This window comes from Ursus americanus, chromosome 33, assembly GCF_024610735.1.
Source record: "Ursus americanus isolate L20-20 chromosome 33, mUrsAme1.1.p, whole genome shotgun sequence".
Classification (NCBI taxonomy): Eukaryota; Metazoa; Chordata; class Mammalia; order Carnivora; family Ursidae; genus Ursus; species Ursus americanus.
In genome coordinates, this window is record NC_142159.1 from 13,076,942 (window position 1) to 13,094,928 (window position 17,987).

Consider the following 17,987-nt stretch of genomic DNA (forward strand, 5'->3'; position numbering starts at 1 on the left):
GGATGGCTTCCCTGAGCTCCCTGCTCTGGAACTAGATCAGAACCTTCCCTCACATGCTCTTAGAGCGCCGTGAACTGCATCCTGCTGCTGTGGTAATTTTGTGACTTTATATGATTCCTGATGATTCCTCGACGGATGTCTGGCACCACCACGGCCCTGTGGGCTCTGGGAAAGCAGGGACCACACCCGTTTTCCCTTCCATTTTATTCCAGCACCTGGCACGATGTGTGCATACAATAGGCGCTAAATAACACGTGTTAGGAACAACACAACTGTTTCGTTTTTGCATCCTGGAGCAACCCCAGCGGAAATAGTTTCTCTAATGCCTTTCTATTGTTTCTGTAGAGTTCCCCAGGAGGGTTTGTTCCCGTGGATGGTGTGGGGTGGTCATTCTGGGCGTGGACTCTGGAACCACACTGCCTGAGTTCAAGTTCTGGCTCTCCGACTTATTAACGATATAGCCCCGAGCAGATATTTAATCTCTCTGAGCCTTGGTTTTCCTCATCTGTAAAATGGGGGCGGAATATGGCACCTACTTCCGAGGGCGGTTGTGAAGATTTGCTGAATTCACATAGAGAAACTCTGACAGGAAAAGGGTTCCTGAAGGGGGAGTCACCAACATACAATAGACTTCCCAGTCTCTCTTCAGCTCCCTTCGGCTGGGCGTCAGGGGACGTGCAAGGGCTGAGGAAAAGGCAGCCCGGCCCCGGTGCTCACCCAGACCCATCGTGGCCAGTCCTGCAGTGAGGGTGCTTGACCGTCGTGCTCATCCATGAGACACCCGCGAGTCCGATCCGGGGCGTGTTCAGGCCAGCTCGTACCAGCTCTCAAGAGCCAGTGTGGGTAGCTCTTCCTAACTCTGCATGGTGTGATGTCACATTGGGAGCTTGAAACCAAGCACAGAGGGAGTCTTTACAACATAGAAATCAGCAAATGCTACAAATCAGAGCTTTTTTTTGGTCCCCCCGGACAGCTGGTTGTTAAACATTCAGCATCACACCACTCCCCCGTCTATAGCCCACGCCCACACCAGAAAGGTCATCTTGGTGTTTCCAAATGGCCATGGGGTACATATCACTCCAGTTGTCTTTAGCAAACCAGAGAGCTGAGCTGCGGGCATTTGCCAGCCACACAGAGACGAGGCCTTGTGACCATCCGTCATCTGAGCTACGAAACTAGTTAGTTGTTGCTTTGAGATCCTTAGATGACAAATCAGGTACTGCGATCACAACTGTCTTCTGGACCCCAGAGGGTCTGCAATGAGCAGTGTGGCCTAACGGGCACAGCCCTGCCCTGGCACGTCCAGGCTTGGCTCCCTGGCACCTTGGGGAAGTCAGTTCTCCTGTCTGGGCCTCAGTTTCCTGAGGAAGGAGAGAAAGGGGCGTTGAGCAAGGTCCCTAAGGGCTCGCTCTAAGAACCACTCTCTTTCAAAATGCAGACTCAGCCCTGGATCTCTCCATGTGGCCTTAGATAAGTCCCTTCATCTTTCTGAGGCCTCAGTTTCTGCATTTGTAGGTGGGGAGAATTGTTCTGCACATAATTGAAATGTCCAATTCATGCCCCGTGCCCTCAAGGGGTCCCAGACCTATTGGAGACATAAAACATACCCACTCAGATCCATGGGAGATGAGTTTCCCAAAGTGGGATTCGGGAAACGGTTTTAGTCAGCGTGGAGACTCAAATTTCTATGTTAATAATTGCAAACATATGCATTTATTTTAAGGTGTTTCAGAAAAAAAAATCATAAATAGCAATCCACACCCAAGAGTTCATGGCTACTATTGCTAAGAATAACAATATATTTTTTAAGGGAATTAACACCTAACATAAAGAAAATTGTTCAGTACATTCAATTACAGATTGTAGGGAAGTCTCTCAAGTGCATCTCCATGAATCCCGAAATCAACATTTCTCCCCTCAACGGAGACTCCTGCCTCCTTTGATCCTGATACTCCAGGACGACAGGTGGAAGTTTCCAGAAGGGAAACTCAGGCTTCACCTATGGAAGACCTCCGCAGCAAGCCACAGAGGGCGGGCTCCAGGATGGGGCCCCCTGGAGAACTCGGCTGGCTGTTTGGCAGGGTTGTTCTAGGAGCCAGCAGATTGGTTAGGGTGCTTTGGGCTGGAAGCAACAGAAACCATGCCTCCGAGCGGCTTAAACAAGGAGGGATTTTTATGGGCCTCATATCTGACCGTTCTGCTGGTTCTGCAGGGTCCTGTTTGTCTCTGCTCTGCAGTGGACAGCGCTGACCCCACCTGAGGCTTCTTTTGTAGCTATTGAAGGGTGGCTGTCTTCTGGGTGTCCTGCTTCCTCTGGCCACAGCTAGAGGAAAGGAGGGATCCTCTTACCAACCATCAAACAGAAGTTCTTCCTTTAAGTCTCACTGGGACAACTTGGCTCACGTCGCATCCCTGAACCAGTAACTGTTACCAGAGGAATGCCGTTCCCTGCTTGGCTTAAGCGTGGGTTTCTGAACCAGTCACTAGAGATGGGATCACCAGGAATGTCCTGAACTAAACTGGGCTGAGGTACACTTCCCTGACTGTATTATTGCTGCTCCGGGGGAAGGATGGAACAGTTGGAGAGATGTCTCCAGTGCCCTTCTTCACCAGCATCACTATCATCATCACTGTAACAGGGATTGTGGGATGACCACCAAGGTCATTTCCTTTTTTTTCTGAGCACACAGCTGGACTACATTTCCCAGACTCCCTTGCAGTCAGGTATGGCCACGTGACAGTTCTAGCCAATAGAATATGGGCGAAAGTGATGTCTACCACTCAGCTATGGGAATAGGAAACGTTCTGAGGCTAAGGTTGGCAAACATCTTTGGTAAATGGCCAGATAACAAGTATTTTAGGCTTTACAGGACATATACAATCTCTGTTGCATACTCTTCTTTCTCCTTCCCCCCCTTCCTCTTCCTCCCCCCCCCCCCCCGCTTCTTCTTCACAATGCTTTGGAAATGGAAATCCATTCTCAGGTTTAAAGCTATATAAAAACAGGCTACTAGCTGGATTTTGTTCACACAGTATAGTTTGCAACTTCTATTCTAGGGTGACACTGGGACCCACATGCTGACGATGACAGAGGCATAAGGTGGAAAGAGCCTACATCCCCAACCACCGCATGGGGGAGAATCCCCAAATAGGAGCACCCTCGTTGACTGTAACTGGAATGAAGAGAAAACGTTTATTTTTTTTAACATTCTTTTTATTATTATTAAGCATAACATATAACTTACATTTTAACTATTTTTTAAAGATATGTTTATTTTTTTGAGAGAGAGAAAGCGAACTTGTGAGTGCGGGGAGGGGCAGAGGGAGAGGAAGAGAGAGGATCTCAAGCCGACTCCCTGCTGAGCGTGGAGCCTCATGTGGGGCTCGATCTGATGACCCTGAGATCATGACCTGAGCCAAAACCAAGAGTTGGATGATCAACCAACAGCCACCCAGGTGCCCCTTAACTATTTTTAAGTATACAATTTAGTGACATTAAGTACATTCACATTGTTGGGCAACCACTATCCATCCCTAGAACTCTTTTCATCTTGCAAAACTAAAACTCTGTCCCCCTTAAATAATAACTGGCCATTCCCACTCCCCCAGTCCCTGGCCACCACCATTCTACTTTCTGTCTCTATGAATTTGACTACTCTAGGTACTTCATATAAGTGGAATTGTACAGTATTTGTTTTTGTATCTGGGTTATTTCACATAACACAATGTTTTCAAGGTTCATTCAAGTTGTAGCAGGTGTCAGAATTTCCTTACTTTTTAAGGCTGAATAATATCCCATTGTATGTATACCCCACATGTTGTTTATCCATTCATCACATTTGGGTTGTTTCTACTTTTTGGCTATTGTAAAGAACACTGTTATAAACACTGGTGTACAAATATCTGTTAGAGTTCTTGCTTTTGATTCTTTTGGATATATTCCCGGAAGTAGAATAACTTTTATTGTTTTAAACCTCTGAAATTTCTAGAGTTTATTGATTGTAGCAAGTCTCGACAAATGCAGTTGTCATCATCGTCACCATGAACTAAAGGATCTCTTGGGCACCTACCGTATGCCAAGTACTAAATGAAGGACTTTATATGAATTTTGTTTGGTTATCTGATTTAATCTACACAACAACCCAGTAAAGAAACTGAAGCTTGGAGAAGTTAAATGAATTGTCTAAAACTACATAACAAAGAAGCCATGATCTCTGCATTGAGGAGCTCCCAGGCTAGTGGGGGAGACGGACCAAAAAAACCAGATCATTGAACATAGCATGATGTGTATGTGCTGGACAAAACCCAATGTTCTGAAAGTCTTTAGCTCAGGGCAAAATGGGGTAGGCAGTGTTCAGAAAAGGCTCCCCAGAGGAAGTGATGTCTAAGCTAAGTCCCAAGAAAGGAGGAGGCATTGGTCTGACGAAAGGTTGAGAGAGAGGGCTTAAGCAGACAGATCAGCATGTGCAAAGGCCCAGAGGTGAGTGAGAGAGCACATGGCTTATCTGCAAACCTGCCAGAAGAAGCCAGATCCCAACCCACGACTGTGGGCCCTGAAGCCTGTGGTTACCTATAGTGTTGTCTTGCCTCCCAGGAATGGGGAAGAGGGAAGGGAGGAACAGAAAGAGTGGACAAAAATCTCTGAGATCCCTCCTAAACCTGAAGCTGTAGTTTCATGATGGCCTGAACCAACCCCTTCGAATGCCTTCTCCATCATTCTCAGAAAACAGTCAACAGGGGATCCCCACACCACACCCTCTGGTCTTCACATTGTAAGTGTTCTATGAATTCATGGGTACACGTGAGCTCACTCCATCTGTGCGTGAGAGTGTGTCTGAGCATTCTCACCTTTTGAAGGTCCTGCAGAGAGTCCAACGGGTCAGGCTAGAACTTCATCTTTCTTTGTGGAGCCTGGGACAGGCGGGCAGCCTCCCGGCCTCTTGCTTTGGTTGCTCTTTCTCTTTGGCCCCTTCTCACTTCTGCTCAGCCTCGGCTCGGCCCAGTGCGTGGAATCCTCTGCCCTTCTATTAGTGGGTCTTCGGGAGCTGCCACCAGACTGTCCCAGCCTCCCCAGTCCCCAGGGGGATGACCACTGAGACTCCTTGAGGGCTATTCTCAGCCACTGCTCTGAGGGTTAGTCTGCATGTCAGCTCTTTTAATTTCACAGCTCTGTATGCCAGGCATTGTTAATAGCATGATTCCCATTTTAGAGAGAAGGAAACTGAAGTTCATACAGGATAGCTGACTTATCCAAGGTGAGGGTCACACCAGGCTGTCTAACTCCAGTTTGGGTTCTGAACCAACCCGCCATCCTGCTTCTGTGGGGTCCCTTGGATAGGAGCAGGGCCAGAAGAGGAACATGTGAGGGAAAAGGAAGCTTTAGAGTTTGACAGTCGGGAATCAGAGCCCCACTTCCTCCATGAGCCTGTATCGCTTAAGCTCTCCGGGCCTCAGTTTCCTGATCTGTAGAGCGGCAACCATAATGAACTTCTCATAGGCTGTTGTGAGCATTAAATGACAGGCACAGGAAAATGCCCGCACACAGCAGGCGTTCACACATGGTGGCCTTTCCTAAGGATGATGCGTTCACCTAGTCAGCACTTGCACAAGATGGCGTTGCAGATCTAGGCCTTTTGCTGGCAAACAGTTTTGGGGACAGGAGCAGCACGGTGTTATGGAAACTGCTCCAGACAAAGAATTAGGGCCCCTGAGTTTAAGCTTCAGTTCTGTCACTTACCTGCTGTGGGCAGATACTCCTTCTCCCTAAGCTAGAGTGTCCCTCCCCCATAAAACGGGGATAAGGGGATTCATCTGGACTAGTTAATCGAAAGTAGTCCCAGCTCTGACATTCTGGGATTCCTTGAGGTGGGACAGACTCATTTAGTCATTCAACAAACACTCCAAGTGCCCACAGCGGAGACAGCACTGCAGGAAATAAAACATCTAGGGTACGAATTGTCTTCAGGAAGAGGGGAGGAAATTTGCTGGGAAATGGTTATTTTTCGCCATTAAAATCTGTGTGCAAGTGGATATCCATAAGCAGAAAACGAAGAAAACCAAAACTCCTTCCATCCATACCTCGTACCACACGTATAAAAAATCCCCCTATTGGGGGCGCCTGGGTGGCACAGCGGTTAGGCGTCTGCCTTCGGCTCAGGGCGTGATCCCGGCGCTCAGGGATCGAGCCCCACATCGGGCTCCTCCGTTATGAGCCTTCTTCTTCCTTTCCCACTCCCCCTGCTTGTGTTCCCTCTCTCACTGGCTGTCTCTCTCTCTGTCGAATAAATAAATAAAATCTTTAATAAAAAAAAAATCCCCCTATTGGAGAGAGCGGACATCCGGCTTGTGAACAGCCATCTTTGTTTCGTACCCGATGAAAGAGTGATTTAATAAATGAGCGATGTGGAGAAGGAGAAGAAGGTTTTTGTTCAGAAGTGTGCCCAGTGCCATACTCTGGCAAAGGGAGGTAAGCACAAAACTGGGCCAAATCACCATGGTCTATTTGGGTGAAAGACAGGTCAGGCAGCTGGATTTTCTCACGTGGATGCCAACAAGAACAAAGGCATTGCCTGGGGAGAGGAGACACTAATGGAGTATTTGGAGAATCCCAAGAAGTACATCCCTGGAGCAAGAATGATCTTCACGGGCGTTAAGAAGACAGGGGACAGTGCAGAAACTGGATAACTCATCTCAAAATAGCTACTAAGGAGGGGCATCTGGGTGGCTCAGTCGGTTGGGCTTGTGCCTTAAGCTCAGGTCATGATCCCGGGGTCCTGGGATCGAGTCCCACATCCCATTCGGGGAGCCTGCTTCTCCCTCTCCTTCTGCCTGCCGCTCTCCCTGCTTGTGGTCTCTCTCTCTGTCAAATAAATAAATAAAATCTTTAAAAAAAAAAAAAGCAAAAATCTACTAAGGAGTAATAGTTGGCCATAGCCTTATCTATTAATAAACAAAAACGTTTCATGACTTTTTAAATGTGTACCGTATTTAAATTGATCTCGTCCACCAGAATTCAGATCATGACTGGCTGATAGACTATTTCTTTTGGACAGTCCTGGTGGAAGTAAGATTGGCCTGTGGTGAAGTGCACGTGATCAGCTTTCTGAACTTTGCTAGGAATTCTGGTTCCGCAAGTGCTGTCACTGTTTTCCCCTTCTGAAGATATGACTGTAATTGATTAGTAATGTTCAGCTGTTCCAGCGATGGTAAATGCCAGCTGTAAACCAGTAGGAGATTGGTTTTATATTAGATTTATATAACTAGTTATATTAATATACTATATATATATAAAACATATTTAATATATCACTGTCACAGAGAACAGCAAGACTCCTCTGTGTTTCAGGTTGTGTTCGTTGGCCTGTTAATGGCAAGGGCTGAAGATTACCTGGCAATGTCCACTTTTTCTTTTTTTTTTTTAAGATTTTATTTATTTATTTGACAGAGATAGAGACAGACAGCGAGAGAGGGAACACAAGCAGGGGGAGTGGGAGAGGAAGAAGCAGGCTCATAGCGGAGAAGCCTGATGTGGGGCTCGATCCCATAACGCTGGGATCACGCCCTGAGCCGAAGGCAGGCGCTTAACCGCTGTGCCACCCAGGCACCCCTATGTCCACTTTTTCTTTGTGGTCTTCACTATGCCAATTTAATTAACATTCTCTGCATCGAAAATGTTGCCTTTTGCCTCACGAATGGCATTTTAGTGTGGTTTATGTATCGTATTAAATAAAGAATATTTAGCACTTCTCACATTTTGTAGACGATCTCTAAGGTCAGATGCTTTTAAAATTCAGTGTGACAAGATGTGGCAGCAAACTTGGCTTGTGAATTTTGTACTAAGACTAAGTCATAATTCAGGATTGTCTTCTAAACAGTTACTCAAAGACACAACTGTAGAATCCCCACATACGTATGATTGGTAATGGTGCTTCTGCCAACCCGTTAGAAGGACTGGAGGAGATATGTCAGCACAGATGTGTAAATTATGTGATAAGACTTAAGATAATTAAAAACAAAATCACATATCAAAATAAAAATTAACTCATACTGGATCAAAGACCTAAGTGAAACTTAAAACTATAAGACTTCTTTTTTTTTTAAGATTTATCGATTTACTTGCAGTGGGGGAGGGGCAGAGGGAGAGAGAGGAAATCCCAAGCAGACAGCACGCTGAACACGGAGCCTGATGCCGGGCTAGATCTCATGACCCTGAGATCACGACCTGAGCCAAAATCAAAAGTCCGATGCTTAACCGACCCACCCTGGCACCCCAAAACTATAAGGCTTCTTGAAGAAAACATTAGGAAAAATCCTCTATCATCTTGGATAGTGGAACATTTCTTAGATACAAATACCCCAAACCATAAAGGGAAAATTGATCAATTGAATTTCATTAATATTAAAGACTTTTGCTCTTCAAAAAACACCATTAGGAGAATGAAAGGACAAGCCACAAAATTAAATAAAATGCTTGCAAACAACAACAAAAAATTAAATTGTTAAAAATAATAAAATAAATGAAATGTAATCAAAGTAAATAAAAACAAAAAGTCATCAAATATAAAAAATAAAACACAAGCAATAAAATGTTTGCAAATCAGACATCTGATAAGGACCTTTTTGTCCGGAATCTATAAACTCTTAAAAAACTCAATAATAAGAAAATAGCCAACCCAATCTACAAACGGGCAAAAGATTGGAACAGACACTTCACCAAATAAGGTGCACAGATGGAAAGTGGGCATGAAAAAATGTCCCATATGAAACTGTAAAAATTAAAAAGACCAGCTATGTCGTGTTGGTGAGCATGGAGAGTAACTGGAATTCCTGTTACTAGGAATGTAAAACAGTACAACCGCTCTGGAAAAGTCTGGCATTTCCCTAGAAAGCTGAACACACGGCAGCCGCGTGATCTAGCCATTCTACTCCGAGGCTTTTCCCCAAGAAAAATGAAAACCTATATCCATACTAAGATTTGTGCCTGAACTGTCACACCCGTATTATTTGTCAGAGGCCCGTACGTGAAACCATCCAAATGTCCATTAACAGGTGAGTGGACAGACTATTCAGTGTGGTACATCCACGCCATGGAACAAATGAATGAGCTTAGCCGTACGAATGAACGCGCTACGGCTACACACGACAACATGGATGACTCGCAAAATGGTTGTGCTGAGTGGAAGAAGTTAGACAAAAGAGAGTACATACTGTGTAATTCCATGTTTTTGCAATCGTAGGAAGGATAAACTAACCTATAGTGAGGAACGCAAAGCAGTGTTTGCCTGGGGATTGGGGAGTGTGCGGGAAGGGGAGGGAGGGATTTCAAAGGGGCTTTTGGGGGTGATGGATATGTTCATTGTCTTGATTTTGGTTATGGCTTCAACACTGTATCCATATGTCAAAACTTATGAAGCTTTACGTTTTTTATTGGCCTATTTATGGGTGTATCTATTTTTTATTGAGATATAATTGACCTGTAATGTATTAGTTCCAGTTATACAATGTAATGATGCGAAATTTGTAAGAAATTGTACGTTTTAAGTAGGTATAACTTATGCTTCACCAGTCCGGGGTGAGAATTTTCTTCTTTTTTCTTTTTCTTTTAGAGGGAGAGAGAGAGAGAAAGACGATGTGTGCACAAGTCGGGGAAGGGGCAGAGTGAGAGGAGAGAGAATCCCCAAATCTCCACCCAGACTCCCCACTGAGTGTGGAGCCCAACGCAGTTGGGATCCCAGGACCATGATCATGACCTGAGCGGAAACCAAGAGCCGGAAACCCAACCAACTGAGCCACGCAGGAGCCCAAGGGTGAGAATTTTCTAATAAAGCTTTATCTATTGCCGGAAAAAAAAAATAGGTATAGTTTACTGTATGTCAGTTATACCTCCAAAGGTGTTTAAAAAATCAAGATGCAAACATAGAATTTGTAGTGACAGAAAAGGCAGTCAAAATATGTTAGGCCTGAAATATGTTACAGTTCATACAAATATGTTACAGCAACTATAACATGACACCAATTTTGTCAGCACACTTGCACGTGCACACACACATGAATCTAGCAGAATCTTTTACAGCTAAGAATGCACACGTACACTTTGAGCAGTCTTACTTTCAGAGATCCCTCCTACTCGAGGAAAAATTAGTGTGGAAGGTGAGATTACCATATACAGATGGTCAGGTTTCTCACTGCACAAGGACACCAGGCTGAGGGGCACGTGGGGGCGGAATCCAGCGTACACTCTACTTGTCGAGCCAAGTGGAGCCTTTTTACAAGCCCACGTCTGCCTGCAGAGGCACCTTTCGCTGATTCGCACGGAAGTTTTCTGTGGTCTGGGTACAGCCCAGTTAAAGACGGAACAGGATGAGTATTGTATCAGGATGTGTGTCCACTGCCGAAAACCGGAAACCACCCGCATGTGTGCATATGGAACACGGGTGGAAGAAAGTACCGCCCAACAATATAATGAAAAAGCATGGAGCACCAACAAGAATGAAGTCAGCCTAGAGGATGTCAGAAAAAATACTGAATGAAAGAAGCAAACTGTGCCAGGCTGTTCTCCGGATCACTGAGAGATCCCCACGCATGCTCCTTGGACGAGGCTCAACCATCCCCTTGATTTTCTGCTTACATTTTCATTTTCCCTCATGTTTTTCTGAGCATTTTCCCTGTGGATGGTTGGAAGTCAGCAATCCGGCCCTGGATAGCTGTATTTAGTGGCTTTATTTATTTATATATTTTAAAGTAATCTCTATATGCAACGTGGGGCTCGAACCCACAACCCCAAGATCAAGAGACACACGCTCCACCGACAGCCAGCCAGGAGCCCCTATATATAGTTTCAATTAACAGAAAACATAAATCTCAGACATAGAAACTATTCTGTATGTATAAAATAAGGTGCTTTTTTTTTTTTAAGCAAAAGGAACCTATTCCTGTAAATAACACACATACGTATGTACTTATGTATGTTCCCAGGGGCTTAGAGAAGGTTTCCCTTCTGTGTGTTGGAAAGGGAAATGAAAGCCTGTTAACTCCCCCCTCCCCCACTTCTGCGTCATTTGATGTGTTACCACTGGCATGTGTTATTTTTGTAACAAAACAAAACAGAGTGTAGTAGTTCCTGTATTATCCACACTACTTTTCTGTATGTTGGAAATCACATCGAAATGTTTAAAAAAACTTAAGTATTTAGAAGCAAAGCAAAATGAGGACAATGAAGGTTTTTTCAAGGACCGAAATCCTAAACCAGCAGGAACCCCTCCTAAACTGCCAAGGACACTGAACCGCCCCCCATAAAAATATTCAGGTGAGAAAGGGCGCGTGGGCTCAAGTTCAGGGGTGGGGGTGCTGGGTGTGACTTTCCTCTGGGCTCTGGGATCTGGAGCACTTCTTCACTTGATAATTCAGGACCTGGCGGAGTTTGAGCCTGAGGCCATGGCTCCGATGTAGGGGCTTCAGGGAGTCTGTGGACCCCCGGATTTTAGGAAAACGTTTACGTGTGCGTTTTTGTGTGTCTGTAGCTCTTACCGGAATCTCAAGAGGGCCTGCCATGTAAAAGAGGCTAAAATCCGTGACTAAGTTCTGTTTGTTTGGAGAAATGATTTCAGTGAGCTCACCTCCCTGCTGAAAACTCTAGCAACAGGAGTGGCTCGAGCTCTGTATTAATGTATTCATTATAAGATAATTGACAAGAAAACAGGAAAACCTAGAAAGTCATCCTAGCTGAGACCATCATTTTTTACCTTCTTGTCTTCATTTCTACTCTCTAAAAGTTCTACCGTGAAGACACGTTATTTTGGCAATAATAACATGTTATTATGAATACATTTATTATTAGAAATATAAATATGTATATAGATAGGTGCATACACCAAGCCCTGGGGGGAACCACGCCCAAAATATGAACGGTGTTTATGCCTGAGTGACGAGACTGTGGGTTTTACGCTTTCTTCTTTGTCAGGAGTTCCTATTTTGAAGTTATTTCGAAGCAAGAAATCACTTCCCTACTGGTGATCTGTTTTAAGATCTTTTTATTCTAGCCCCCAATTGGCACCCCCCACACCCTGGCCCCCTTACCGCCCCTCTCGGCCCCAAGTGGCCCTATACTCATCCCCTTGTTTGGGGAAAGAGGGGAACCAGGACAGGGGGCTTGCCCAGGCATGCCGGGCTGACTTTCTTTTGGGGCCCAGCCCCTGAGTCACTTGGGAAAACCTTAAACACACACTCTGGACACTTTCCTCCCTCTCCCACCCTGCGCTCCCCTGGGGGGAGAAAGGGTTGAAAGAGCCAGCCGGCCAGAGTTAGGCTAGGCCAGGCTCAGACAGGCTAACGGGAGGAGGGGGCTTCCCAGAATCATGGATTTATTTGGCATTGGAGAAGCTGGGTGAGGATCTAGGGGTTTGGGTGCCAGGCTGTCTGAGCTCCGATTCCAGCCCCACTGTTCCCCCCAAGCCGGTGCCTTCGCTCCTCAGGGCTCCCTTTGCTTCCTCTGCAAAGTGGCCTCATGATGGTACCAACAAGGAGGTTGTGTGATAGACAGACATAGTAAGAAGAAAGAGTATACACTACCCCCCCCCCCCGAAAAAGTCATCCAAATGTGTATCATTTCACGGTAAGCCAAGCAAGCACATTGTAACCTCTGTACGCCGCGGCCACATGGTTGTAGGCTTTGGCTGGTAAAGGAAAACACGAGACCCCTTTGTCAGGATTGGTCTTGTACCGCGTGGGTGTGCAAGTGTGTATGGTCTTCAGTGAAAGGATTCATCCCGAGGTTCACAACTATAAAATCCCAGCGAGGTACTTTATGTCCAGTGCCTAGGTTCATGCCCAGCATGAAAATCACACTCAGCATGCAAATACTTATTTCTAAGAGCAGCTTGACCTCCTGCACCCCCACTCCCAACCCCCACCCCCCAAACCCCACACGGCCAGGCCTGGAGCCACCCTGAGTCCCCATCCACCACCACTGTGCCCAGCTTCCATGCAGGGGAAGGGACTGCTGGTATTCCCCAGATAAGTGCCCCAGCTGATTCTCTCCCAGAAATAGGATGTCAACAGGGTAGGGGGCTTGTGGAAGAAATCCCAGAACTCCACAACTTCTAGCTAGAAGTAGTGTCCCAGTAATGAGTCAAAAGGGGGAGTAGGGTCACTGGGTGTGTGTCCCTAAAGAGCCATTCCTCCAGCTGGGATGCTCTTCCTCCTCCTTGTTTGGTGACCCCCAGCTTGTCTCAAGCTTATGCATCATCTCCTCCAGGAAGCCGTCCTTGCCCACCCTCCCCCCAGGCTGAGTCAGGGGCCTCCGGGGCTCCCTTGCACCCTGCTTACCTCATCACAGCACTTGGCACCATCCAGTATAATCGCCGGTTTCCTTGCCCAACCCTCCCCTCCCCCTTGCACCTTCCCACCTCGCAGAGAGCAGGGAGGAAGGCGGGGAGTGGGTTTTATGGTTTGTATCTCCGGCATCTAGCACAGGGCTCAGAGAGGGCCTTCGTAATCTGGTACGTTAGTAAATGCCTGACTCTTAGCACAACAATTTATAGGTGAAAGGTCATGAGTCTGGGCTGCGGATCCTGACAAAGCAAGACCCGATCCCAGTTCTAGTCTCCCTGGACCATAGATAAGTAATTTCCTCCTTGGGCTTTGTTTTTCTCATGGGCAAAAGGGGGCTGATGACAATCCCCACGGTGCAGGTGTGGCTAGGGTTAAATGCAAAATGTACTGCAAGGAATTAGATCAGTGCCTGCTGCACACAGCAGGTGCTCCATAAATGCCCTGGTGCTCCCGTTTCCTCAGCCGCCATAGCGCCATAGCTGGCAGCTGGAACTCTCCACCCTCCCAGGGGCTTGGGGACAATGAAGGGCTCACCCAGGGGGGGACCCAGGGAGCCAGGCCTCCTGAGTGGCTCGCTTCCTGACCTGGATTCATGGCTCCTTCTGAGAGAAGAGGCGACACCCTGGCTCACCCCTGCTGGGCCTCAAAGCCTGGGGCTCCCTCTCTCCTTGCCAAAAATTAGCCTATCTCGCCCTGTGAAACTCAGGTGGGTGACTCAGAGACCAGGCAGGCCACCTTGCTTGCTGCTCTCAGGGCCGGGCTCATGGGCAAGGCCAAGGCGTGGGCCATCCAAACACACCCAGGGCCGTGGGACCCCAAAACAGCTGGGGGCACCCCTTCCTCCCTCTCAGAACGGCCAGGGAAGCCCACCTCCCCCACCCCTTTCTCCTCTTTCCTTTTCTTCCCGCTTGTCTGGCCTGTTGTTGTCTCACGGAGGTGAGATGTGAGATCTGTCCTTAGAAATTGTCACGTTTGTCTAGGGGCTGACAGAAGTAACACCAGGGAGTGAGGAGAAGGGGGGCTGGGTTCGGGGCACCACACACATTTGGCTTTTCACCAATTCCTCCCCCTCCAACCTCCAACTGCCCTCCCACAGGGGACAGCGGGGCCAGATCACACCCAAAACACGACAGTTGTTTCTGGAAATAGTCTGGGAAGGTCTTCCTATAGCAGCCATTCTCCAAAGGTGGATTCCTTGGGGTCCCAGAGACACTTTGGGGGTTCCACAGGTCAAAACAATTTTCCTAATAGTATTGAGACATTCTTTGTCTTTTTCATTCTCGTTCTCTGACAAAACTCATTTTCTGGAGTCTTCCAGAAGGTGCATGGCATGTGGATTGCAACAGTGCAACATATTGAATGCAGTAGTGGCCACAAGAAAACAGACATTGAAGAGGTCTGCAAAAATCGGAAAACAACGCCACTCTTCTGGCTACGTTTTTTCTTATTTGGAAAATATTATTTCTTTTTTTTTAAATTTTTAAATTTTTTATTTTTTTTAAAGATTTAATTTATGCATTTGAGAGAGAGAGAGCACAAGCAGGGAGAGTGGCAGACAGAGGGAGAAGCAGGCTCCCCGCTGAGCAGGGAGCCGGATGCGGGGCTCGATCCCAGGACCTGGAGATCATGCCCTGAGCCGAAACCAAGAGTTGGATGCTCCACTGACCGAGCCACCCAGGCGCCCCTGCAAAATATCATTTCTTATAAAAATATGTTTTCATGTCAGCGCCTAATGAGTTTATTACCCTTACTTTAAATCAGGGTTTGTCAACCTCGGCACGATTGCGCTTTCGGACCAGCTAATTCTGTTGTGGGGCCGTCCTGTGCAGGAAGGGTATCGGCAGCACCTCGCTGACGTCCGCTCACTAGTTGCCAGTAACACTCCCTAACCCCCCATCGTGATGAACAAAAATGTCTCCAGACGTTGCCAAGTGTCCCCTGGAAGGCAAAACTGCCCCCGACTGAGAACTACTGCTTTGAATGAATTATTGAATGAATGATTACTCCAATTTCTCAGATTTCATTTCTAATGTGAAAATTAGCAACAGATGTAACCTACAAAAACTCTCAGTAATGCTTACAAACGTCAAGTGGTCCCGAGACCAAGAAGTCCTAGCGACGCACAAGCCATCATGCGCTTACTGATAAGGACAGAGAGTGGCCTGCCCCAGATGGGTTTGAAGGCCTGTTCCCATAGAGAGAGGGCAGGGATGCTCGGCCCTCTAGCGGGGTGCTGCGGGAGACGTGAGTCAGGCTCCCCAGGGGGAGGGGGCTATGTTTTCCCTTTTAAATAATATTTAATGGATGGCACTGGAGGAGATAATGCTAAGTGAAATAAGTCAAGCAGAGAAAGACAATTATCATATGGTTTCTCTCATCTATGGAACATAAGAACTAGGATGATCGGTAGGAGAAGAAAGGGATAAAGAAAGGGGGGTAATCAGAAGGGGGAATGAAACATGAGAGACTATGGACTATGAGAAACAAACTGAGGGCCTCAGAGGGGAGGGGGTTGGGGGAATGGGATAGACGAGTGATGGGTAGTAAGGAGGGCACGTATTGCATGGTGCACTGGGTGTTATACGCAACTAATGAATCATCAAACTTTACATCAGAAACCAGGGATGTACTGTATGGTGACTAACATAATATAATAAAAAACATTAAAATAATAAATAAATAAATAATATTTATTTTGTTTTTTAAAAAATGGAAATCAGCACATAGGGTAGAAAACATGCAAAAACACAAGGGGTGAGAAAGAACCCCCAATTATTCCACCACCCAAGGAATAAATACTCGTCACATCTACAAAGTTGTGGCCCAGCCTCGTACAGCGAGCCCTGTGAGATGGCTTTCTCCCTCCCCTCAGCTCAGCGGGCCCCTCCCGAGATTTTCCAAAGTAACCTAAGTTGCTGTCTGTGGACCAGGCAGTGGGTGACTGGCCACGTGGCGAGACTTCTAGAAGGACCACAAAGCCAGCTGCCTCCAGGATTCTCACCTGCCCCAAAGCGGTCCTGGCCACTGCTGGCCAGTGCCCGAAAGCATGCCCTTTGAACAGCAATTCGGGGCTCTGCTCCCTAGCAGATGTCCTGGAGGTGTTTGCAACCTTCCAGCCTAGAGCCCTCAGCTCCCCGTTGTCTACAAGTGTGCGTTGAGTTAACGACAGCTCCCAAGGACTTACTGCGCTTACTACGTACCAGGCACTGAGCTAGGTGCTTTACCAATCCTAACTCACTTCATCTCACCACCTACCGTAAGGTGGGCATTATTGCCTCATTTTACAGATGAAGAAAACAAGCCCCGGAGCAGCTAACTAACTTGCCCAAAGCCACACAGCCAGCACCAGTAGATCTGAACCCACTCCTGGTGAAGCCAAAGTCTGTGTTCCTAGATGCCCTACTCTACGTGCACACGTGTCCCTTATAGATCCGTACCTGCTCCTTCAGTCTCTTCTCCCGGGACCATCAACAGCAAGGGCTTTGGACACAGACGGATTCCAACCTTGACTTCCTCTTAAAATAGCTGTGTGACTCGGAGAAAGTCAATCAGCCTCTCTGAGCCTCCGTTGCCCCCCCTACAAAATGAGAGTGGTAATAATCCTGACCTCATAGGTTGTTGTGAGGACTCAGTGATGTAAAGCATGCTAAACCCTTAGCCCTGAACATGGCCATGAGCACATGTTCAATAAAAGAAAAGAAAAAAATATCCTTGACCTGACCACACCAAGATGCTTGTGGGAGCCACTCGGCCTTTGTATGCATTGTTCCCTCCACCTGGAATGTCCTCCGCTCCTTCACCTTGAACTCCTATTCGTTCTTCAAGACCTTGCTCAGGCTCCATCTCCTCTTCAAAGTCTTTCTTCCCCTCCCTCTACTCAGCCTCAGCGCTCCTTCTCCGGACACCTACAGCCGTGGTCTTAGAAACGCAGGCCTCCCGTTAAATCTTGTGTATGTCCAAGGGGCCTGGAGCCTGCGTCACGATAGGCTTCCCTGTGGATGAGGACACAGCCAGTGGACACCCTGTAGGCCCACAGCACATCCTCCTACAATTACTCGTTTCCAGGACACACTGCACGCTTACTCTAAGTACTCGGCTTACACCATCTCATCTAACCCTCAAATGATCCTAGGAAGCAGATACTGTTATCACGGTGGGTTCTGTGGATCGATTCACGCCACCTCCATCCCACCTTCCTGAAGCAGGTGCGAGAACATGCCTCAAAAACTTGCTACAATGGGGGAGGGTGTTAGAGCCCCAGGTTATCGCCAAGCTTTGAGATCCATCCCCATGGGACGGCTTCCTGAAAGACTGGGATGCCAACACAGACTCGGTCCTTGGAGACAGCGAGTCCTTTATCGACTTTGGCTTTGCCAAAACTTCCTTAGATGCTCCCACCCAACCTTTTCTCCATCTCCCCCTCACTCAGGGTCAGACCTACTTTGCAATCTCCCAGTCTTGCCCAGTTCCCTCCCCATTTTCTCTCACTCAGGCAGCTCCCCTAGTAAGATCCTTGCATGTTTAATCCTGTCCTTGCATCTTCTCCCAAAGGACACAGACTATCTTGGTGAGAAGGTTAGAAAGTGGAAAAACTACATTTCCCAGACTCCCTTGCACCCAGGGTTCTGGCTAGGAGTTATTCTGCCAATTAGATGCCC

The 17,987-nt window shown here is 47.1% G+C and overlaps 1 pseudogene; it reads left to right on the forward strand.

Moving 5' to 3' along the window:
- The first annotated feature begins 6,393 nt into the window (after window positions 1–6,393).
- LOC123782440 (cytochrome c pseudogene) lies at window positions 6,394–15,218 on the forward strand (annotated as a pseudogene).
- The last annotated feature ends 2,769 nt before the right edge of the window (window positions 15,219–17,987 follow it).